Here is an 8,026-nt window from a genome sequence, read left to right on the forward strand (position 1 = left end):
TAATAAAAACACATGCACACAGATATTATTAAGAAACATACACATCGATAATTGCAAAACACGGTGCACAAACAGGCATAGTCACACACATAAATACACACGCACTGCAGCTTGGCATTCCCATCTGCTTGTGTTGGTGGAGAAGTTCTTAAGCACCAAATGTTGCTCTGTTATGACTCAACTTTGTGAATTCTCAAACCTCCTCTGTGTTCCTGATTACTGCATTATGGCATCTGCTTAATTAGCTTGGCTGGTGTCATATGTTGCACACGAGGGGGTGTTAAAAAGTGCCCTTCCCTCTTGCTCATTATCTGCCTCGACTCATGTGATGTATAATCTCTCTTGACAGGCATTCATATTGACATAGGGACAGCTGTCAGCAGAGCGTGGTCATAAAGGGTGCACGTAGAATAGAAAAACCACACGGAGAGCAGATAAGTGGAAAGGCTGCCAAAAAAATCTAAGTGAAACTAGTAACTCTGTGTTTTATTTTGGATCCATCAGCAACAATTCTAATTACACTGAATTTAATTTTATGGTTGAGAGTTTTCGTGAAGGAAGTGATAATAGGCTATGCATTTTGATTATTTCAGGTATATTAAAAGTAACCTCTTGCCAGTGTATTATATAAATTAGTGTGTTGCCCAACTCTTGGCGAGGAATCAACCTCATTACGGCCATATGGGGAATTATAATCATTATCTGAACAGTTCTGTTCATTTCCATCTAACAAAACACTCCTTTCTCAGTGGAAGACCAAGTTTGTGGATCTTACATGGGGCTTCTTCACAGATCAAGGGAACATGCTCATAACACAAAAGGCATTGTATGTAGTGACCCCAACAGGACAGCTAATTAGAGGAGGGGTTTTTTATTGTTATGACTCAACTATACAGCTATACAATGTTACAAGTTTTGTAACATCCAGGACCAAACCTTTTCATCTTAGCACAGTGTTCAGGCTTAGAGAAAGATCTGTGTTATAAAGCAGTGAAATTACAGGATGCACTGGACATGAATCACAACCTTAGCATCTATGCACTAACAGACCTTTTTCCTTTCTTTCTTTTTCATTCTTTCTTTTACCAAAATGTTCACATTTATCTCCCAAAATATTTAATAAACATGCACGACAATGCCATCATTTTTAATTATTCTGGACCACGTGGGGGCAGGTCGGACTTATTTCAATAAGTTGCAGATCTTTTTAAATCCCCTGCCAGATTTGTGGGCATCCACAGCCTTTTTTATTCTGAAGGCCTCAAAGACCGGCTTGGCTTGATGACACTGCATACTTCAATATTACAGAGAACACAATATCTTAGATATGAGAATTTTCAAATGATATGGGTTACACCTGTCACTTATTTAGACCTCAGTTGCACAGGCCTTGAGACTGTTCAGCCACTCCCTGGCATCCTCCAGCCACTGGGAGAAAAAGGTAGATTTCCCAACTGGTTAGAAAGTGGAGATTGAGTTTGCTGGAGGTTGGCGGTGCTGCAGTAAAAACCTTAAAGTGTTATTGCTTTGGTGACAGTGGATGCCTTTAATTTCAAAAGGTGCAGCATTTCCATTTTGCATTGCACTTTTTACAGATTCACCACCGCGAGGTGAGAAGCTGCAGGTGTCTGCAGAGAAGTCAACGTCTTTCATGCAAACTATGGGGAACTGCAGTGAATCTGACACAGGCAGGTTTTTGAAACCAATTGTACCTAGCGACCGACTGTAGTCGATAGCCAACCGGTTAAAAGAAGAATCCACATTTTTCTATGGTGGCTGTCTTGTGCGGCTTGTGTGACTGGGGCATGTTGTAGTTATCAGCATCTCATTTGGAGCCCCGTGATCTAATTGTATTGATGTGAAGATGTGATAAATGTAGAGGTGTACATAGTTTTCCCTGTGACTGATGTCTTTTATTAACTCGAATTATGGAGATGACAGAAAAATGTAAATTGTTATGTTTCTGAAGCTCACCTTTATGTGCATGCACTTTTAAATGGATTAAATCTGTCCTTGTCCAAATTTATAGGTCTGTGTGTGTATTTGTGTATAATTTCTACGGGGTACACTTAATCTTTTATATGAAAGGATATGTACAGAGAAGCTAATTGTGGTCAAGTGACTGTTATTCCCCTTGCAAATAAACAGATTTTCAAAGCTACTCTAAAATTTCAGCATATGTTCCGTTGCTGCCTAATAGGCCTGCTTTTTGCTATATGCAAGAGACTGAAGAGGGCAATTAGTTACAAGTGGCTTTGATTAGCACTGATTCCACAGCAGTGCTGGAAGGAATATAGAAAACAAAATGCTAAATTACTGCTGAAGCTCTTTGTGACAGAATGCAATAAAAATGGAAGAAACTATTTAAATTCATGGTAATAACAGGTAAATGTGCACATGTTAACTATAGCATGGTGCCCATGGCTAAGATTATGCATATTCTACCTACAAACAGCCTGTGCCAAGCAATGCATATAAAACTGAAATAAATGGCTACAGATGCATGAACTTGCCCTGAAAGAGGTTTGCTTACTCTGATCTCATTCTTAAATGAAACCAATTTGCCTAGAAATTGGTTCTAAGGCCTAATGTTGAACTCTGCACATCAGCTCTGCCACACACACACACTCAAACGCACACACACTGAGTTAGCTTTTTACAAACACACTTTCACAGTCACACTGCTTCCACCCCTTCCCTCGCTGCAAATCATGTTTGACTTTGAAGTGCTAATTTTGGAAGTTTAGCCAATTTTTATTTGCTGCTTTGAAATGTATCCCCTAAGCTGCTGCACCAGCAATGAAATATACAGACCTTTACAATGAGGGATAAGTGACCAAAATGAGAAGCGCCTGGTTTTCTTCCTAACATTATATAACTGTGAATAATCCCCACATAGCATTTTCTCCTGCCATCACAGCCTCAATTTATATTCAAAAATATTATGCAGACTTTTTACTTTTTGCTCATTCCTCAATCATCCCCACCTAAAGTTAGAGCTAATTTCAGATATCTGCGATACAATACAGCCGACAAAATCCCTGAAGCATTTTTCACATTAACACTATGTTTTATCAGTGACTCAGAACAAAAAGTGTAACTAACATGGGAAGGGTAAAATGGTCATTTGAGTCGACAGTTTCATAACATGCCTGACATGACACCTTATATTGTACACTGTAGTAAAATCTATTTCGTGACCAAAAAAACAAAATTCAGCTCGAGAACATGCGGTCCACGAATAAACACTTTATAGATTGATCTGCTCTTCGAAAACATAAAAATGTTGTTACACTTCTTGCCACTAAGCTCCGTCTCTTTGTTGCAGAAAAGCTAACTCTTAGACTGGAAATGTCCTCAGTCAAAGACATAGTGTTTACCACTGTAATGGATGCAAAGATGACCTCAATCACAAGCAATTTTTAACTGCTTTCAGCGGGAGCTGGGACATTGTATAGTAAAATAAGTTGATCAGATTGGCTCCTCAGCAAGCAGCCCAGCTAATAACGTGGCAAGCAAAGAGCTTGAGGGAGAGAAGATTTGGAATGTGGGTCCCTCCACTTTCCAGTGCTGCTTTGCTTTAACACAGTCCTGGACTTGGCAATAAATTGCTTTGGTAATCAGCTTTTTGAAAAGCTTATTTACTGCTTGTTTTGTGTTTATTGTAGTTCTCAGAATAAAATATAAAATTGGATTTTATTACATGTGCAATTTTCTTCTCTCATAAAGAATAGCGAGCGTGCGCATCACCTTGTTGAGTATGGATGATCCAGAGAAGACATATACAGTATATTATTTTTATTATCTCTGATGTGATGCTGTCTCTTTACACCCCCAAGGATAGTGCACTTGGGATTGGATGGAAACACTTCATGTATAAAACGTCCAAAAAGAAAGCTGAGAGATCACTGCATTGCTATGTGTATTTACATAGTGAGTGAGCAAATAAAATCACGGGGAGTAGTTTGTACTGTGTTTAAGCTCCGAATGCATCAGTTCGATGGTGTAACGCTACTTCACAAATGCACAAACCATATGCTCGGTGGTCCTTTTCATGGTTTCATTATTATGTACAATGCAGTTCAATACTGACACATCCAGAGTTAACTTAATACTAGCACAGGCTCGTATACGGCTGCCTTCACCCCAGTGGTTTTTTCAATCTTTGCTGTCAGCCCTCAGAGTCCTTTCAGTTTTCACTTCATCATATTTGGCTTTTTGAATTTATATAACTCCATGCTACGACAGAAAACACTCTAAAATTCAACCAAGTCCTAACACAGATCTTTAATACTTCCAATATTTTTCAGTCCTCACTGTAATGTTACAAAATAATGTTCAATTTTGTTGGATTACTGCACGTTTCCCCAACAGCACATTTTAATCATAAAATGCTAAATCAGAACAAGTGCAACAAAGTGACTTCTTACCAGCTCTTTCAGAATCTCTAACAGTGTCTTTAAGCAGAAAGCATTTCAGAAGCATTTTTCAGTCATCTGCTTTCCTCTATTTTCTCCTGTTTTAAACACAACATGCCTCCTGGACATCCAAAATGTGGGCAATCCTACAATGAGGGGTTAAAGTGAGCCTGAGTGATCCAGAACAGCATTCCAGCACCTTCAGGTGATGAGTAATTAAATCTGATAGGCAGGTTACTATTAAATGAGCTAATTTTTCGGGTGCTGCAGCCTGGCGCTACATCTAGTGACAGCGTGGAGATACTTGCTCAGTAATAAGAAAATAATGACATCCCAAGGCCCGCTTACACCCTCAATACATCTTTTTTCTTCTCATCCCTGCGATGCGTTCATGGTGCAGACGTAGTTGCAGTATTTTACATGTAGCTAGATGTGGAGTGAGCATAACATCAGTAACATTAAGTATCAGGTGGTTTCAAGTGCAAAATCCTGAACTGTTTCTTCACATTTTTTCACAAAATGTGTCTCTTGGCGAAAGGTACGTCTGCTGTATTTCTCAGGATGACAAAAAACATTTATGTGACACTGATAGATGTAACAAAGGAGGAAAGTTACATTTTATATATTGCACATTTTAATCGTAGTAGGGACTGATGGGAATTTAGTGATTCCTATTCCGTCATCGATTGCACTCATTGCTTCGACCCCTTATTGATTTGAGTTTTCACTGGCTCTGCTTTAAGAGTCACCACCATCTCTAAGCATGTTTGTCAAAGAAATTACATTCATGCAAATGAACTGCATGCTGTGTGGTCAAATGTCTGTGCATATATTGTGATCAGTGGTCATTACTCGAAAAAAGCCACTTGTATTACGCATATATTACACAGAACACTTAAAGGTAATGCAATACATTACTTAATTACTCTCAGGAGGAAGTAATTTGTTACACTACCTGTTATATTACTTTTGCCTTTCTCTGTAAAATGACCTTATTGTCTCATAATTACCATTTATCTATATAGACAGACACACACACCAACACAATCCCTGTCCTAATGAGAACACACATATGATCTTTCTTAGTACTTAGCTATGAACACAAAGCCAACAGGACAAAAGAAACAATGAAAACCAGCACAAAGAGATTTTAAAGCGATCGCCACGGTGATTTTACTTTAGAACATGAACAGGAAGAAACAGAGGCTGCAGCCTGACTGCTCATCACTGCTTTTGTTACCTGTGAAAGTTGAAGTTCAGGTCATAATTGACTAAACTTTTAAATAGCTCTGGGCTCTTTGTTAGCTTAGCGTTAGCATGCTGTTTGTGCAAATGCTTGCAAAGAGCTGAAGTTCTGTTAGCAGCATAACATAGATGTTTCTGTCTTGAGTTTCCACTTTAACATCGCACTCTTGTCCTTTAGTGCAATAAAAATAAAAGTAATACCCATATCCACACTCTAGACTAAGGCAGTGTTTTCCTCGAGGCACACAGCCAAACTGTGGGAGCCAAATTTCTGGCTAGGTTGTAGGGGATCACATACTTCTTTCACTCAGTGACATGCAAATCCAGTTTATTACTTTTATGCAAAGTGTTTGTTCTGGATTGGGTAATATTCTGTCTCTCTGAATTAAAATGAAACTATCATAAAAATCTGAGCATGCTCATTTCTTTGTAAGTGAGCAAACATACAAATTTAGCAGGGGATCAAATAATTATTTCCTCCTCTGTACCTGATGTTTTGATTTATTATGTTTTTGTGAGATATCTTGCAAAACAAATTGAAGTATACTAATTCGGTGTTATTCAAATGTTGCATGGAAATACCAGTTTAGTGCAGACTACACTGGTTAGTATGCAGTGTTGTGATGAAGTTTACAGTTTTTCACTATGTTGGACTATTTGCATTTGGGTTACCGTTACTGGGCTACAATTTATATTTCAATTCATATTTTGGGTTATTAGATTGATTGCTTGATTCATTGCTGATTATATTTACTTATATTCAATTAATTCTACCTTTTATGTTAGCTATATAGTGTTTACAGTTTGGAAATTGACCATATAGTTCACTGCTTTTATCTTCTTGAATTTGGTTGGCTACATCCACAAAGAGCAGTAGATATCAGAGTAGCAGTGCCACAGATCAGTTGATCCCAGTCTGTACACAAAGAAAAATCTACTGGAGCTAACAAAACAAATTATTATGTCACTCCTTTCTAAGTAATTCTTTCCCCCAAAGTGCAATAGTGCATCTGATCTCCAGGTTCCCCTACCCACCAAATCCCAATTTAACCCCTGCTTGCAATCAATACTGTGCTCCAGATCCTATGCAGACATGTAGATAGATCCTATGTAGACATAGATGACGAGTTCCTGTGTGTCACACTCTGAACTTGCTATTTTAATCCTACAAATCAGTCCACAGTATCAAGTTATGTATGATATCCTCTATAACATACCAGGCAGCTAAACCATGACCTTGTAGCATTAAATGTATTTCTCTTTCCAAGTTTTTGCATATTAAACAAATGTTGAATTAAATGAATAGTGACATTATGTAACTTTACAATTGAATAGATTGAATAATCAAAAACTTTATAGGGATACATACCAGGCCTTGAACTTTTCAGTCAAATTAAGGCTTTTATTGGAGAGATTTTATTGGTTTGGATCTTATATTTAGCACAACTAAGTATAATATCCTGCTCTACAGGCTGTCTGCCTCAATGCTACATTTTTAGTCCATCGTACATGGTTGTTTTAATAACTATTATCTGTTGTAGTTCTGTTACTGTTTAACCCATCAGCAAACACAGATTTGTAGTTGTTAATAAAACTCTGGACAGGCTACAAGATAAATGAGTGATAGCAAAGTAGATTTCCCAGTCGTCTGAGATATACAGTATATTGCCTCAAAGTAAATACATCAGGATATATCTGCTTGTTAAGCAGCTAAACCCGGTGATCTTCACAGGAGGTTGAGACTGTTCTTTTTTGTTATTGAGGTCAATTTGCTGAGACATTCTTTAGAAGTATGATCATTTATTGATGTTGTTGGTTACAGTGCTTACAACGTTTATTAGACCACCTGTCATAAACACACACACACACACACACACACGCACGCACACACACATTTTAGAAATCTGTCAAACATTTTTAAGCGGGCACACTGGACTTCTCTGAGAAGTCAGAAAATTAATAAAGCATAACATTCTACCAATAAAGCAAACGAATGCAAGTAAATAACTGTAATTTGGCACATTAATCAAAGAACAAGAATGTACTTTACTATTTTTCCAGCTTTCTTGTAGATCAGTAAAATTGAAAACTCATAATAAAGATATCGTTATCTATATTTTAACATTAAAAATATCTGTTTGATTAAAGAGCTTGTGCATACTGGTGGGTTTACAGAAACATAATGATGAAAATTATTTTGGTAATTACCAATACTGTTGATTTAGGGCAGCTCTGGCATTGTTACCCTCTGTACATGGTGCAGTTAAAATATACAGCACACTGAAGAAGTATAATAAACTTTAAGGGTTTTCTAACTCTACAGACATACACATCTCTTGCATCTCCGTATGTATCCTAGCACC

The sequence above is a fragment of the Simochromis diagramma genome, unplaced genomic scaffold (assembly GCF_900408965.1).
Source record: "Simochromis diagramma unplaced genomic scaffold, fSimDia1.1 OVJJ01000603.1, whole genome shotgun sequence".
Classification (NCBI taxonomy): domain Eukaryota; kingdom Metazoa; phylum Chordata; class Actinopteri; order Cichliformes; family Cichlidae; genus Simochromis; species Simochromis diagramma.